Raw genomic sequence first — 16013 nt, forward strand, 5'->3', positions numbered from 1 at the left:
AGCTAAACCATAAAATCTCGGAGGGGGGGGCGGGCAGAGCTTTTAAAATAAACAGAAATTGATCTTACAAAGTGAAGAAAGCGGGTTCCCACTTCCTGTTGAGCGTTAGGTTCTGGATGCAGGCGTTCTTCCACGACTTTTAAAAATTCCTTATGTACAGCAAGGATATCTTCAATGTTTGAGAACAGCATCTACAAATAAATATGATAAGTGCAATAGTGAAGCAGGTCAAACAAAAGCCCATAAGAAGATGGTATTCTCTTTCCAAGCTGAAAATTTCAGGGCATGCTTATCCTTTCCACCCACCCAGAGGGCAGAGGACCAATTTTGTCTGGACATTCTTTCTACTCCTACACAGCTCTGGGAACCAAGAACCCATTCCTGGCTCTCAGGAAAAGCCTGAGTGACTAAATCCAAGTGTGACGGTCCCCAACCCATTAGTGAGAATGGGCAGCAGGTAACATAGTGAAGACAGATTTGCTGGCAGGCTTTTGGGGGCAAAGGCTTCTTTGGTCTCTGGAACGGCATCCTGGAATAGACACCTTCCCCTCTGGGAAGGTGCTGTGTCTGGAAGTGATAGCTTGGATAGGTACAAGGTCATTTTGCAGGGATGGAAGTGATAGCTTGGATAGGTACAAGGTCATTTTGCAGGGATGTGAGGAGCCAGCCCTGAGGCAAAGTGGATAACCTGGCAAAGTGAAGACCTAGATAGAACCTGGCACTCTTATTGACCTACCTGAGTCACAGGTCCTGAACCTTCTCTTCTATCTGGAGTCCCCAAATGAGAGCTGAAGTGTCTTCAAGTCATTTGAATAATAAGTGTTTTTTGCTTGCTACCTAAAGCACACAAACTAAAACGCTCCCATGTAAGAGAATTTGAAAGTTTGTTTTTCATTTTTGAAAAAATAGTCAGAAGAGCCTATAAAAATCCTTGGGAATTTTTTTTTGTTTTATTTTGGTTTTTTTTTGTTTTGTTTTTTTTTTGTAAAATAAAACAGCAAATCAGGGGCCTCTGGGTGGCTCAGTGGGTTAAAGCCTCTGCCTTCGGCTCAGGTCATGATCCCAGGGTCCTGGGATCAAGCCCCGCATCGGGCTCTCTGCTCAGCAGGAAGCCTGCTTCCTCCTCTCTCTCTGCCTGCCTCTCTGCCTACTTGTGATCTCTGTCTGTTAAATAAATAAATAAAATTAAAAAAAAAAAGAAAAACAGCAGATCAGCACCAAAAATAAACATCAATAATAATTTAGGCAGCTTAAATGAATAATAACAGTAGTGCAATTAATTTTCATTTACCTCCTCCCCCTTTACAAAACTTGTTTATCATTTTCCTTTCCTGTAGCCTAAAAGGAAAGGGTTGTACATGTGTTTCTGAGTTGAATACATTATGCAGACATTTTCTGCACCACGGAACCACCCAAATCATTTACTCTTTTGGTAATCAAAGATTGGAAGTCACATTTGTCCACATCTTGCCTTCCTAAGCCACCTCTGGCAATGCTCCCACTTAGGGCTCTGTTACCCCCTGCTCATAGACACTGAGGTTCTTGGTCGGGGGTTTGTTTTTCTTCTTCTTTTCAAACTGTCCAAAGGCCTCGGCAAAAAAATTGTTCCATGTCTTCTACGCCGTCCTCATTACTCTCTGTTTCTTTTCCCAAACCCTCTTTCCCTTTATCTCAGGGTTGCCCACACAAGTGAATGGCGCAGAACTCATAGTGGAACTGAGGAGAAGCTGAAGAGCCTACATTAACATCCCACAGAAGAAATTTTAACTAAAAGGGAATGTGTGCTTGGGTTGAGGGCCGACTGTGCCTCCTCACCTTCATTGTTTCTTCTATTACATTTTTATCAATTTTTGATGCAGCACACTGGTTCATTCAGTGTAAGAATGCCTGCATGAAAGGAACAACAAAAAAAGATACTGTGACAGCAACATTAGGTTAATAAAATAACAGGGTGTTGATTAGAACTAAATTTTTTTTTTGTCATGCCTCAAACTACTTTTTATTTGCAACTACATGATTTCACGCAATTCTTCTAAACAATGACATAAAATAGATTTCCTGTGTATAAATAACTTACATACTCTCCATAAAGTAAATGCTCAAAGGTGCTAGAACAGATCGTCTGCTGCTACAGTGTTATCGTATCCAACAGAGTTGATGCACAATATATAAATACTCAAGTCCAATATTAAAAACTCAGGCACTTGCCTGCCTCTCTGCCTACTTGTGATCTCTGTCTGTTAAATAAATAAATAAAATCTTAAAAAAAAAAAACAAAACAGCAGATCAGCACCAAAAATAAACATCAATAATAATTTAGGCAGCTTAAATTTCTCAGCAAACCTCTCTTAATAAAGTTTCTCAAACTATATCAATATATCTAAAGTGCATATATATTTTTTAAGAAAGATTATTATCAATAACTTTTCTATAAAAATAAGTTTGATGGTTTGGCCCATCTAACTTTACTACTATGAGTATGAACTTTTAACTTTTAATGTGGTCAGCCTTATTCTACCTTCTCTCAACACTGACACCAACAGAATCAAAAGCAGCTAATGAGGTGCTAACATGTGAGGATTAATCCAGTGATTCCGGTCACAATGCATTCCAGGAGGAGGTACCCCTGTTACTGGAATTGGGCGATAAGGTTTATTCTTTCTTCCCTGATTTGGATAACCAAATGGAATTGGAGGAGGATAGTGATTCTGATGACCATTCCCTCGGTACATTCCTGGCTTTTTTCTGGGCAAAGGGTGCCACAATGGAAGAGGTGGGAACATCAATTCTGAAATCTGGTACACAGGGCTTGGGGTCGCAGTCATGGAACTGGGTTTCACTTCTACTTCCTTACTTGTTTCTTCGTCTGAAGAAGAGGATCCTGAATGATAATCAGAGGTAACCTTATCAAGGGCCCTGGTAACTTTCTTGGAGATTTCATCCTTATTCTCATCCTCATTTTCAAAGCTCGCAACAATGAATGCATTGTTTTTCTCTCCATACCGACAGCACACCTCACATGGATCCACCCACAGAGTGAGTTCCTTTGGTAAGCCTAGATCACTGTACAATATGCAGCTGTTCTCACAGGCTTTCAGGACATCAGGATCAACTCTCTGAAGCTTATTGACACGAATGCATCTGTAGGCCTGTCCTTTTGATGGTTTTTCTGGATACCAGTGATTTTTATATTTTTCTTGAAGTATAAGAGTCAATTTCTCAGCAAACCTCTCAACTGCCTCTTTTTTCAACTTGTCATGTTTTCGAACTAGCCTTGTGAAAAAGAAGACAACAGCAGCAATTTCGCCGCCGCCGCCCTGGGGCCGCAGATGTGGCGGTCCCGACCGTCTCCAGGCCGGGAACCGAGGGCGCCGCCTCAGCGGGCCGGCGCTGGGCGACAGCGAGCGCAGCGAGCCTAGTTCTGAGCGTGTGGCTCCCGCGTCGTCGGGCGACGGAGCGCGCGCTGAGAGGGCGGGCAGGCAGGCCAGAACTAAATTTTTGTAGGAAACCAGAGTTTAAAAACCCAGTAACTACTGAGAATAATAGTTTTGTTGTAAAAGGTGAAACCCTGGTTCATGATGGTTTCTCATTATATCAATCAGAATTTGGGAGCAAGACCAAAAGTGATCATGTATATATGAACTAAATTTATCTACCAGGATCTCAAGTGTTCTGTGGTAAACAGTTAGGAGTCAAATGTTTCCTAAACTTCTAAGTCTTGTAAAGCACAAAACACCAAAATCTTACAAAAAATGGGACTTCTGATTTTATAAAAAGGAGGGGGGGTCAGAAATTCCAAGGTGATCCTTTGGAACTAAGATAGACTGAGGGAAGGAAGTAGGGAGTCAAAGATAGAAAGAGAATGAAAGAGAAAGAAAGAAAGTGACTCTTCCAGAAGGAATGAAACAATTTCCCTTCCCTTCTTAACTACCCCCTCCCAAGTTTTAGAAAGCCAGATTTTGTATTTCTGGGATCAGGTCAGGGATCTCCAAAGTATTTTAAAAAGTTCCTTAGTATTTCAAAGATCTGGACTCTCCTTAATAAGTCATTAATTAAGCTTGGACCCATGACCAAGTAAGCTCTTATTTTTGCAAAGGAAGAAAAGAGTAGAAAGAGCTATTTATATTGGGTCTTAAAAGAGAACGTTTGGAAGGAAAAGGAGAAGTGACTTTCCATCCAGCAAATCTGGCTTGTGTCTTCCAGACATTGCTCATTAACCACCTAGGAACCAGGTGAAATCATTGTTTCCCTTGTCTGTCTTAAAAACTTCAAGCACTACCAGCCAAGCTGGGGTATGACTACACAGCCCATCAACCCCCAGGGCACACAGAGTCTCCAGGGAACCTCTGGATACTATATCAAACAAATGAAGATTAAAGTGAGAATCCCATTTTTGACATGCTATATTGACAAAGATTTAAGAGATTAAGAAAACCCAGTATTGCTCCTAACGTTCCCAAGTTATCACCCTCAAGCACATTGGAGTAAGACTATGAAATAGCACAGGGGCGTGTCAGTGGCTCAGTTGGTTAAGCATCCAACTCTTGATTTCAGCTCAAGTCATGATCTCTGAGTTGTGTGACGGAGCCACCCATCAGGCTCTGGGCTGAGTGTGAAGCCTACTGAAGATTCTCTTTCTCCCTCTGCCTCTGCCCCTCCCCACTCCCTCTATGAAAAAAAGGGGGGTATAAAATGGCACAACATTTCTGGGAACAACTTGACCATATAGCTCAAATTTTTAAATAGACATACCCTTTAACCCAGAAATTCTTACCTCCATGAATTTATCCCAAGAAAACTTTCAGACAAGATGAAACATTAATTGCAAAAGTGAAAACATTGGAAACAACCTAAATGCCCATTAATAAGGGAATAGTTTATATGATGGTACATGCAAATTACAAAATACTATGCAGAACTATAATCATAAATGGAATATGATAAAAATTTCATAGAAATATGTGTAGACAGATGTCTATAAAATATTGTTTCATGAACAAATTTACCAAACAGCTTTCTTGATAGGGACACACATATATGTACACACATATACATATTATATACAAGCATATAGGCATAAATACACTTGTGTAATGGCAGTGTGCATTCATACTAAGAAAAAACATGTAGCATATATCAAAATGCAGCAGTGGTTAAAGTGACCTTTGTATACCTTCTTATGCACAGAATATTTGGCTGTGAGATACTGTAACACTAGTAAAAAGAAAAGCAAAAGTATTTAAAAGAAACAAAACAAATGAGCCATAGGACCTCATTCCTAGCATTAGCTTCAAACCCATCTCTATTCCCGACTCAATCAGTTCATGTTTCAATCTATAACTACAAAGCCACATCAATACTAACAACCTCAACAGAATGAAATAATTCAGCTGAATTAAATAAACTTAATAAGAAAGTAATGGATGTCACCATATTTTTTTTTTAAATTTTTATTTTTTATAAACATATATTTTTATCCCCAGGGGTACAGGTCTGTGAATCACCAGGTTTACACACTTCACAGCACTCACCAAAGCACATACCCTCCCCAATGTCCATAATCCCACCCTCTTCTCCCAAACCCCCTCCCCCCAGCAACCCTCAGTTTGTTTTGTGAGAGTAATGGATGTCACCATATTTTTTTAATTGGAAACATGTGATATGATTTTTGAAATATTATCTAGAGTTGAGTAAAATGGCTCATGAAAAGAGATTTCAAATTTTCTGACTTTGCCCATTTTTTTTTTTAACTTTTTATTTGGAGAAGGGGGTGGGATTTTGACTTTGCCCATTTTAATCACTATCAGTCTCATTTTTAATTTTAGATTTGGTTTTGTACACTCATATCAAAAGAACTCATCAGTTCTTTCCACTTAGTCTTAAAATAACATGGTGGTTGTAGTCGCTTAGTTTATATTTCGTGTTGACCACACAGTAAACAGATAACCTCTCATGCAAGCAAAATCGAAAGTTCACCTCTACACTTATAAACCTTTTCTTAGGAGCTGAACTTAGTCACATTCTGAAGCCCATGAATTAAAGTAAGGAGACAGTACGAATGAATCAAAATATGAGTTAGAAAGGCACATACAAACTAAGAAAGTAAACTGTATCTTCATCTGACTTTTTATCTTTTTCACCTCTGTGACAACATGGAACTTTTTGTTTAACTGTATATGAAAGAAAACCTGGAAATTGTTAACATTTCTGATGAGGCATTTATCTTCCTAAGAGCTTCATTTTATATACACAGTTCAGTCAGATTTCAGATAGTTTGCCTAGAGCACAAAATCACTAAAACTGACATTCTTGACAAAACATGTAAAACTTCCTTCCTTAAGATAAAGAAAAATAACGTGTTTTCAGAATCCTCTTGTAACAAGCAACATCTAACGAAGTCCTTTCAGACTTTGTGATTGGAACATTTCATTTTTCTCCAATCAGTCAAAGAAGCATTAATACCCTAAATACAAAAATGCATGAGGGATTTCATCCACTGTTTTATCTCTGCATTCATTAATTCCCTTTGGTCCAGAGTTTCAGCAGAATTAGGTCATCTTCACTTTGATATGAATATGTTGAAAATAAGTACTGGGAAAAGCCTGTAATGCCAGTGGTTCTCAAGCTTTTTATTGTGCATGAAATTTGGAGAGTTTCTTCTACTTGCAGATTGCCCTATCCCCAGAAGGTCTGACTCAGCAGACTAGTTGAGGACTCAGAAATCTGCACTTTGGGTAAGTTCCCCAGATGATTCTGATGCAGTTGGTCTCTCTAGACCACATCTGATTAACACTCCTGTGAGTTCTTTCTTCCAAAGACTAAAGAAACTGTGAAGAAACAAGTAAGTTAATCTCAATAGCAAAAATGGGTTCAGTTATTTCTTTTTCATTTTCAAACCCTATATCAGCTCCCTTTATGCACAATAACCTCTGGATCTGCCACTTGGTGTTCCTGATCATCACAGCAGAGGATACCCTTTGGACCATGAATCTCAAATATGGGCTTCATAAATGGGGCATAATAATGTCTGAAGGCTAGGGAGATGCAGAGACCAGTGAGCTAAGACAGACTACGTTGCATTTGGAAGAGGTGAGGCTCACAGTTGCCCCTTCTTGTACACCAGCTTGCAGGTGTGTTAGCATAAACTCAGTTTGCCAGCATTCCCCTAACAATGACTACACAACACATTCCTAGATTCGATGCAGTCAGGTGCTTCTCTTTCCCTACACCAAGAACAAAACTCCTCATCTCCTCTTCAATTTCTTCCATATTGTTTTTTTCCTACCATATATTTGGTAAAATGGGGTAAATGCCATATATTAATTAAAGCTTAAGAAAGCTAAAAATGTCACAAATGTGCTACCAAGAAAGTAAAAGAAGGAAGAAAATCATGAGGATGTAAGAGAGAGGAGACAGCAATTCCCTTCCTCCATGTCTGTCCATCTGGGCCACTGCTTGCTCAAAGGGTAAGGCAAACTCCACGAAGAATTCTCTTCTCAGAATGTACCAGCTACTTTGTACTTCTGATGTACTAATTTATCTCCTTCAACTCATTTTTGTCCTCCCCACTCTTTCCGTCAGGCACGCACAGTAGATCACTCTTAAAAGTCACTATGGAGTATTAGGCCTCCATCAGAAAGGATGAATACCCAACTTTTGTAGCAACATGGACGGGACTGGAAGAGATTATGCTGAGTGAAATAAGTCAAGCAGAGAGAGTCAATTATCATATGGTTTCACTTATTTGTGGAGCATAACAAATAGCATGGAGGACATGGGGAGTTAGAGAGGAGAAAGGAGTTGGGGGAAATTGGAAGGGGGGGTGAACCATGAGAGACTATGGACTCTGAAAAACAATCTGAGGGGTTTGAACTGGCGGGGGGGGGGGTGAGAGGTTGGGGAACCAGGTGGTGGGTATTAGAGAGGGCACGGATTGCATGGAGCACTGGGTGTGGTGCAAAAATAATGAATACTGTTATGCTGAAAATAAATAAAAAATAAATTTAAAAAAGTCACACAGACATGTTCATTGCTATAATATTTTCAGATAGTTGTGGATATTCTTCTTTAATACAACACCAAACCATGTTGTCGCAACATGGAGGCTTAAGTGGGTAGGAGAAGAATAAATGAAACAAGATGGGATTGGGAGGGAGACTAACCATAAGTGACTCTTAATCTCACAAAACAAACTGAGGGTTGCTGGGGGGAGGGGGTTTGGGAGAAGGGTGGACATTGGGGAGGGTAGGAGGGTATGTGCTTTGGTGAGTGCTGTGAAGTGTGTAAACCTGGTGATTCACAGACCTGTACCCCTGGGGATAAAAATATATGTTTATAAAAAATAAAAAATTAAAAAAAAAAATACAACACCAAACCTCAGTAAGTGGTCACTTCTTAAAGGGTATTCATGATTTTTAATCTGAAACCAACCATATCAGTGAACTCTCCACACTCTGTTGCATTATACACGAACTGGTCTATCTACAGTTTGAAGGGATCTACTATATATGCATGATGCTATAAGTATTTTTAGCAATGATTCGCTGGCAGTTAAACATATCTTCAAGATACTAACACATTTTGTTACTTAATGTCAAAGAATACCCACATCACAATACTTAATATAAGTATCCAACTCGTTAGAAAAATCTGTAGCTATTAGGAAAGTATCCAGCTCATACGTATAAATTTTCCAAAACTAGAAATTCACTTGCAAACTTGAATTTATCATCATCAAAAAATACTATCAGTTGTTTTCCTTGAGGTGACAAGCTTACTTCATTCTTAAAAAACAAACAAACAAAAAAAAAAACAACTACCTGCCAAATGCCCGAATGCGCTGAAACTGAAACATAGTTTATCTCACAGTTGTTATTTCAAGTAAATATAATGTTCCATAGCAACTCAATCACAAATTCTAGTGCCTGGAGACAACCATATTTTTGAGTATGCAACAGAAGTACTAGGTATACTTCCCATTTCATCACACAGAATATTTAAAAGGCGCATGGCTCAAGAGTCAGGGCTTAATAAAACCAATAATTTTTACAGCTTTAAGTGAAACTGGCATCCCTTTGTCACTCCCTCATGAGTAAGACCAGGAAGTATATAAGTGGCTACTAGTAGAGTTTGGTGCTACTGCTCAATTCACACTAAAACATCAGCAGTTTTACACATGACTGATTTTCCCCCACCAATGTAATCAACAGCACGGGGTGGGGGGGGGTGAGGGGGGACAAAATAATGTCTTAGTATTACCATGAAAATAGCTTTGACCTTATATATTCTCCAAAAGGATTTTGCAAAATTGCAAAGCACACGTTGAGAACCACTGTTTTAGGCATATTAAACATATCAATAAACAAAACAGTCAAGAATTTCTGCTCTTATTCTAGTGGGAGGAGAGAGACAATATGCAATAAACATACTCAGCATTCAAGAAGTTAGGAGCTAAAACTGAGTGATAAACTTACTGTAATAATAAAAACATACCTACACACATTTGAAAAAAAAATAAGTATTAAATTTTACCAAACATTTAAATTATACCAAGTCTCTACAATCTCTTTCAGAAAACAGGAGTAAAAGAAACACTTCCTAACTTGTTTTATAAGGCCAGCATCACCCTAATACCAAAACCAAATACTTCCGAAGAAAATAACAGACCAGTATCTCTTATAAGTATAAAAGTTATAAGCAAAATATTAACAAATAAAAGCCACAAATGTCTAAAAACAATTGTACTCCACAGCCAAGGGGCATTTACCATAGGTATGCAAAGCTGGCTCAACATTCTAAAATCAGTTAATGAAATCCATCACATTACCAGTCTAAAAAGAAAAATCATATAATCCGATCAAAAGATGAAGAAAAAAGCATTTGACAATTCCAACACCCACTCATGACAAATGTTCAGTAAACTAAGAATACAAGGGAATGTCCTCAACATTATTTAAAAAAAATCTTTAAAAAAGCTAACATCATATATAATGGTGAGAAACTAGAAAATTTCCCATTACAATCAGGACCAAGGCAAGAATGTCTCCTGTCACCACTCCTTTTCAGCATTGTCCTCTATTTCCTAGCTAATACAATAAGACAAAAAAGGAAGTTAGAGGCATATAGGTTGGAAAGGAAAAATAAAACTGTCTTTGTTCACAAATGATATGATTGTCTATGTGGGAAATGCAAAAGAATCAACAAAAAAACCTCCTGGAACTTAGAAGCAATTATAGCAAAGTTGCAGGATACATGGTTAATATACAAAATTCACTCACTTTCCTCTGTGCCAGCAATGAACAAATGGAATTGAAATTAAAAACACAATACCATTTACATTAGCACCTCCAAAAATGAAATACTTAGGTATAAATCTAACAAAATATTTACAACAGGAGAAAGCCACAAAACTCTGATAAAAAAAATATACCAACAAAGGGGTGCCTGGGTGGCTCAGTGGGTTAAGCCACTGCCTTTGGCTCAGGTCATGATCTCAGGGTCCTGGGATCAAGCCCCGCATCAGACTCTCTGCTCAGCAGGGAGCCTGCTTCCTCCTCTCTCTCTCTCTCTGCCTGCCTCTCTGCCTACTTGTGATCTCTCTCTCTGTCAAATAAATAAATAAAATCTTTAAAAAAAGAATATACCAAAAAAGACTAAATAAGTGGAGAGAGGTAGTCCACATTAATGGGTAGGAAGCCTCCGTAATGTCAAGATGCTAGTTCTTCCCAACCTGATTTAACACAACTTTAATCAAAATTCTAGCAAGTTCTTTATAAGTTTATATGAAGAATGAAAGACTCAGAATAGCCAAACAGTACTCAAAAATAAAAAAAAAAGTCAGAAGACTGGCACTACTTGATTTCAAGGCTTATTATAAAGCCATAATCAAAACAGTATGGATTTGATTAAAGAACAAATAGATAAATGAAATACAACAGAGAGCCCAGAAACAGACTCACACTAATAGTCAACTAATCTTGGACAAAGGCGCAAAAGCTATGCTATACAATGGAGAAAGGATAGTCTTTTTAACAAACAGCGCTGGGAACAACTGGACATCCACATGTAAAAAGACAAAATGAGAGACTATGGACTCTGAAAAACAATCTGAGGGGTTTGAAGTGGCGGGAGAGGGGCTGGGAGGTGGGAGTACCAGGTGGTGGGTATTATAGAGGGCACAGATTGCATGGAGCACTGGGTGTGGTGAAAAAATAATGATACTGTTATGCTGAAAATAAATAAATTTTAAAAAAGACAAAAAAAAAAAGAATCTAGACACAAACCCTATATCCTTCAGAAGAATTAGCTCAAAATGGATCAGACCCAAATATAAAATACAAAACCAGAAAGTGCCTAGAATTAACATAGGAGGAAATTTCTACGTGACCCCACATATGGTGATGACTTTTTTAGATATAACACCAAAGGCATGATCCATGAAAAAAATAATTGACAATCCAGACATCGTTAAAATTAAAAACTTTTCCTCTGTGAATGACAGGAGAATGAGAAGACAAGCCACAAACCAGAAAGTATTTCCCTAAGAATTATATGACACATGTGATAAAGAACCATTGTCCAAAAGGTACAAAGTAAAACTCAACAATAAAAAAGTCAACAATGAAATTAAAAAATGGGCAGAACTGAACAGACAACTTACCAAAGAAGATCTACTCATGGCAAATAAGCATATGAAAAGGTGTTCAAATCTTCTGTCATTAGGCAGCTTCCAATTAAAACAACAATGAGATACTACACACCTATCAAAAAGGACAAAATCTAAAATACTCTGTGTGCCAAAGGCTGGCAGGATGGGGAATAATCAGAAACTCTCTCTCATTGCCGGTGGGAATGCAAACTGATACAGCCACTTTGGGAAACAGTTTGGCATATTCTTAACATGAATGTTCTTACCATGCCAATTCAGCGATCGTGTTCCTTAGAAGTTACCTAAATGAGCTGAAAATTTATCCATAACAAAACCTGCACCTGGAAGTTCATAGCAGCCGTATTCATAAATGACAAAAGTTGGAAGCAATCAAGATGTTCTTCAGTAAGTGAATGGATAAATACATCCAGACAATGGAATATTCTCAACCTAAAAAAGAAGTGAGCATGATCTGGCCCCTCCCTCCTCTCATATTCTATCTCATCCCCGCTTCTCCATTCTGGACCACTGCCCAACCACAACCACCTCTCTGTGCCTCCCCAACAAGCCACGCCAACTTCCACCTTGGCACCTTTTCACAACCTGCTTCCCCTGCCTAAAACCCTCTTCATCTGGCTGCTGTCACTCACTTCTATGCTTCAACTCTCTCATGGCCATCCAGTCTAAGGGTTCCCTTTCCCACCCCCCATCATTATCTACCTACCCCATTACTCTACTTTATATACCCTAAGGCACTACCTGCTCCTCCATGTCCCATTTTATGTATTTGTTTACTAGTCCCCCACATTCATACCAGGGCTCTGTGAAGGCAGTCTATCTGTTTTGTTCACTCGGGTTTCCCCAGTGTCTCCCAACAACGCCTGGCACTTGGTAAGCACTCAATAACGTTAGTGGTATAAGTAAAAAATATTTTCTTCACTAGAGGGTCTTTGTTTCTGAAGACCACCAGACTGTGTTGTATTAATTCCCCTAGTGTATTATCTTCCCAGCTATTAGAATATAGTTAATCATCAGCAACTTAGAATATAAGAATATCATACAATCGTTTTTCTTTTTCATCATCAAATACCAGGGTAACTCAATATTAACACTCTTGACACTTGTGCCAGAAAAATGTTGGTTGTGGGGTTTGTCCTGAACATGTAGGATGTTTAAGAGTTTCATGGTCTGCACTGACTAGATGCTAACAGCAACTACCATCCCAGTTGCAACAACCAAAAATGTGTCTCCACGTTGCCATGACTCAGCACCCCCACAGTGGTGCAGTTGAGCGCCCCTGGTATATACAGTCCCAAAATACCAATAGCACTGTTAAGGAAATTTACAAACTTGAGACTAAAAGCTTCTGCATTATCAACATCTCTGGGCTACATTATAAAAATAATTTTTTCTGTCTTCCTGGGCTTTAGCAATGTCCCATTTTTTCTCCATATATGTTCTTATTTCAATGATTTTGTTAGATTTTAAGTAAAAAGTCCACCACATTTTTATAAAATTATTAGGCAGAGTTTATTTTTAAAGTTCCTTTCAAACTGCGGATTTTTAAAGCTCCCTTTGTTGTGTAGTTTCAACTCAGACACAATGAACAGCAATTATAAAATACTTTGAGTTTGCATGTCTGTTCTCCATCAGACTATATAATGCTACAGAAAATGTATGGGCAGCATGTTTTCATCTTTTGGAACAGATATTAGTTTGTCCCTAGACTGCCATGACAACATTCCATCCATACAAAACTCCAAAAACTGTTAGAATAATAAATCACTTGTCATTTGTTCAGTAGCACTGAAGACTAACCTTCTTGGGCATCTATCACAATACAAACCATTAAAGGAAAATATATGCCACCCTGGGTTACTCAGATAGATGCCTAAAAAGATCACAGTGATACCAAACACTATGTCAATATCCAGAGAAAAAAACCCTTGGAATGTTGGTGTTTTTTCATGATTCAGAACCAATAGGATTTATTATGTCTTATTTGTTGAGAGCCTGTTAATACATACTCAATTTCCCAGCAAAAGATGTTTTATTCTTTCTCAAAACAACTATTATTTCAAAATTAACATCACCAACATCTAGGCGAAGATAATTTTTCACCATACAACCATACTTTTTAAAACTTCCTTGGCTGAGGATAATCAAAACATTATTTATTGTCTTCTATTTGACCTCAATGTGTTAAAAGGCAGCATGACAGAATTGTGCTCTTCAAGACTTCTCAGGGGAAGGAATTCATGAAGGATCAGCATGTGATCAGTACCGTAACTACATACAGGGCACAGGATTTTAAGGATGGTTAATCGGTGGCTAGAGAGCCACTAGCGAAAATGGACAGAAGATGAAGGAAAAACCAAAACCATGATCAATGGAATCTCGGAGAAGCCTAAAATTGAAGGGAGAGTAAAAATTAGAAAATTTACTAAGTGATTTCATTAACATACCAAAATAAAAGCAAACTTTTCTGAAGTGTGTTTTTTGTCAATTTTTGTTATTTTGTCAAGTTTTTGTTTTTCTCTTGTGTGTTTTGTAATTTCAATTCCTACCCTCTCATCCTCACCGCTCAGCCCATAAAAGTAGATTAATACTAGCCATCTTTCCCGGATATTTAACTTCCACTGACTTAAGGCAATGAGTTAAGTCTAAAGCAGAGATCGAAAGCAGTAGACCTATTTTTGAACGTAACGCACTTGGTTAAAATATTGTTTCAACTGCTACCGTTTAAGGAAATAAGAACGCTTACATAAAAATCAATCATTACAATCCCTCTTCAAACACTAGGAAAAAAAAAAAAAAGAAATCAACCCAGGTTCCAGATTCCTGAATGGTAGCAATAGCCTGGAGCAAAAGCAACCACAAGTTCCCTTCACCCGCTGCAGTCATCACTATTCCCTGTTACCCCGAGACCAAAACTAAAATGGCAATTGCTTTTTATTCTCAACACTAATATTATCTAATTCATATAAAATTCATTTTACTAATTTTTGTGACTTAGAATTCTCTGTGGCCCTTTACATTTTCAGCACATAATCTTGAGGTTTTGCCAAAGCCCTGTTGGCTTTTATAAAGCTTTCTTAAGTAGTAATCACTCTGTTAGGGTCCGTGATCCAAGGAACGAAACCAACACAAAGCGAAAGTCAAGCAAAGCTTTACTTTGCACCAAGCATCGAAAATCAAACCAACCAGGTGGGGTCCTCTCTTACAAAGAGGCGACTACGACCAAGACACCGACCCCGACGCTTCCCCTTACCCGGGAAGGCCAGGCTGCACCCCTTACCAGGCGAGGCGAGGCCAGGCGGCAGCCCTTACCCGGCTAGGCGAGGCCAGGCCGCTCTACCTACCCGGCAAGGCCAGGCAGCTGCCCTTACCCAGCGAGGCCTGGCCGCTCCCCTTACCGGGCAAGGCGAGGCCAGGCGGCTGCCCTTATCAGGTGAGGCAAGGCCAGGCCACTCCCCTTACCGGACAAGGCAAGTCCAGGCCGCTCCCCTTACCGGGCAAAGAGAGGCCGCTCCTAGTCCAGGCCGCTCCCAGGCAAGGCTCATGACGTTCCCGATGACCACGATGCTCCTGAGGATCCCGACACTCCCGACGATGCTGCTCCTGATGATGCTGCTCCAGATGACCCTGAAACTCCCAACAATTACCACCCTGCTATTACTGCTATTACTGCTACCCCTACTACCCCGGCGACTATAACTACTCCCCTGCCTCACAGACTAAGCTTTACAGTGGTGGTTGAGCCCCGCCCACACACAAGTGGCCAATGAGACTGCAACAGACAGGGAAAACTGCACAGTCACGCTCCGTCAGCAATACCGGTGGCCAATTGAATTCCAACTCACCACAGCAAATACATGCGTGCCCCACTGATTGGATGTCTCCATCTCACCTGGCCTGCCCCCATATCCGGGCCCTGCAAGCAAGCTCCTTGGGGAGGGGCAGGGGCAACCCAAGCCCACAAGGAAATGGTTCCCTCTGGCCAACCTGGCTCTTACAATTCCACACGTTTAACTTCTATTTGATTTTATTTTCAAAGCTTGCTTATTTTTAGTAATCTCTACACCCAAAGGAGGGCTTGAACTCAGCACCCTGAGATCAAGTCACATGGTCCCCTGACTGAGCCCCCAGAGTTCTAAGTTTTAAAATGGCACTTGGTCTTAAAAGTATTAGAGTGAAAAAGTCCCCAGATGAGAAGAGAAAAAGCTTGAATAAAAAGCACAAAGAAAATTGGAGCCTATTTCTTAACATCCGTTTTTCGAAGGCATTAACAATTATATTAGATGTTAATTCTAGCACAAAGGTTACATCTTTTTTTTCAGATGGGCCTGTCATTTTACATTATCAT

General features: G+C 39.3%; 1 pseudogene across 1 annotated transcript; it reads right to left on the bottom strand.

Annotated features, from left to right (window-relative positions):
• Positions 1 to 1969: 1969 nt before the first annotated feature.
• On the bottom strand, positions 1970 to 15572 carry LOC309843245 (protein BTG3 pseudogene; annotated as a pseudogene). Its single transcript, XR_014316533.1, has 4 exons — positions 15558 to 15572; positions 15160 to 15292; positions 2344 to 3490; positions 1970 to 2208 (listed from the first exon to the last, which is right to left on the bottom strand). The product of XR_014316533.1 is annotated as a protein BTG3 pseudogene (transcript).
• Positions 15573 to 16013: the final 441 nt, after the last annotated feature.

The sequence above is a fragment of the Mustela nivalis genome, assembly GCF_964662115.1.
Source record: "Mustela nivalis genome assembly, chromosome: 10".
NCBI lineage: Eukaryota > Metazoa > Chordata > Mammalia > Carnivora > Mustelidae > Mustela > Mustela nivalis.